Here is a 504-nt window from a genome sequence, read left to right as displayed (position 1 = left end):
ACACACCGGGCTCCGAAGCAGTTAGACATAAAAGTTACTGATATTCAAGTTGTATCAAGAAGTGGTTAAACAAGTGTTCAATAATATAATTTGTCTAAACTTGATATGTGCTTTTGAAGTGGTGTTCATTTATTCCTTCTCTGAGTTGTGGCCCGTTCAAGGCTCTGAGATAAAGAGACCCTCAGCTCTACCGAATCAACAAACCTCACCTCCTTATAAATTAAAAATAACCCTGAGATAAATTTAGCACAAGAAAGAAGAACCTACTAGTGGCGACCAGCGTGTGTGGAAGAAGAGGAAGAAGAAGGTAGGAGGTAGAGTGAAAAGGGCGGTAAGAAAAGGCATATGATGTGATAGACCATAATGTATTACTAGATAAATTAAATTACTATGGGATCAGAGGGGTTACTAATTTATGGTTTAAATCTTATTTATCTCACTGAGTACAATTTGTTGAAATAAATCACCTGAATAAAAGTATCATCCAAAATACATATATATCAA

Source organism: Cryptotermes secundus, unplaced genomic scaffold, assembly GCF_002891405.2.
Source record: "Cryptotermes secundus unplaced genomic scaffold, Csec_1.0 scaffold2567, whole genome shotgun sequence".
NCBI lineage: Eukaryota > Metazoa > Arthropoda > Insecta > Blattodea > Kalotermitidae > Cryptotermes > Cryptotermes secundus.
The sequence above is the reverse complement of the archived record's forward strand: the minus strand, read 5'-3'. Positions refer to the sequence as shown.